The sequence below is a fragment of the Grammomys surdaster genome, unplaced genomic scaffold (assembly GCF_004785775.1).
Source record: "Grammomys surdaster isolate TR1022 unplaced genomic scaffold, NIH_TR_1.0 277, whole genome shotgun sequence".
In the NCBI taxonomy this organism is placed as follows: Eukaryota; Metazoa; Chordata; class Mammalia; order Rodentia; family Muridae; genus Grammomys; species Grammomys surdaster.
The window spans coordinates 441,171-442,451 of NW_021604718.1; the positions used below are offsets into that span (position 1 = coordinate 441,171).

Genomic DNA, 1,281 nt, shown 5'->3' on the forward strand with positions numbered 1-1,281 from the left:
CTCTCTCTCTCTCTCTCTCTCTCTCTCTCTCTCTCTCTCTCTCTCTCGGTCCCTTTTACCCCAACTCCCACACACTCACATTCACATAATCATAATGTAAATCATTTTATAATTTTAAAATACCTCAATAGTGATTTCTAAATATGTATTTTATCAAGAAACTTGGCACCATCGCCTAGCTAAATAGAGTTCTACACAGGCACCAAACATAAATATATGATGTGGAACAAAACAGATCATAAAATTTAAGCAGTTGAAGGAAGTCCACTTCTTTGATAAGACTGGCAACCACGTGATGAGTACAGCCCATGATGTTATGTACAGTTGCATCATTCAAAAACTACTACTCAGTTCAGAGAGATGGCTTAGTCACTAAGAACACTAAACAGTCTTCCAGAGGACTTAAGTTCCAGTCTCAGCACTGACATGTTGGCTAACAACCATCTGTAATTCTAGTTCCAGAAGAACATGACTTAGATGATGATGTTAGAACAGTTGGCTGATGTCATTCTGATCTCAAATCATGAAATAAGTCATGTCTTTCGTGTGTGTATTATTTCCAGAGTGCTGTGAAAGTGCATTCCCAGAGTCACTAGGGTGAATAATATAGATTTTAATCCTTCCTCTGGTCTTGACTTCACACAGCTATTGCTCATTTCTTAGCTTACTCATACGAACTGCATCAAATCAACCATTAATAATCCTTGTGTCCTTCTAAATTGATCTCCAATCAAATCAATGCATACAGACAATGTTACAAAAGCCAATTTTCATCTAGTCCTCTCACTGAGTAATGATTACATCAACAGTATGGTTTCATGTTTGGTTTATGAATCAAACAGACCTGAGTCAAGCTACATCATGCTGTTCAGGTAAAAGCTCTGCTTTCTTTAGGTAATGTTGTGATATAATATAATGTTTAAATTTTTGTCCCCTCAGTAAATGACACCACAGCCAATAATGCGTTAAACAGTCTTAAACAATAACAATGGTAACAACGTAAAGGAGTCTACATGCAGAGGTCATGTGTGACACCTAAGGGTTTATTTGATGATGAGGGACATGTAACACTCCAAAAATGTATTTAATGAATTTTTAATGCAATGTAAAAACTTCATGTTTTCAAGAAGGAAATAAAAATTTATGCTAGAACCAATATCTAGAACTGAATGTTGTTTTTTATACATTCCATTGTTGGGATGAGATACTGGAAAAAAGTAATCACAAGGGATTGATTAAAACATGAACTTTTTATTACCTGAGAAATGATGAACTAATATG

General features: G+C 35.3%; 1 protein-coding gene across 1 annotated transcript in view; it reads right to left on the reverse strand.

The window, feature by feature from the left end:
* Positions 1 to 1,281, reverse strand: part of Fance (FA complementation group E) — a 14,384-nt gene that overhangs the window by 2,013 nt on the left and 11,090 nt on the right. The window lies entirely within an intron of this gene.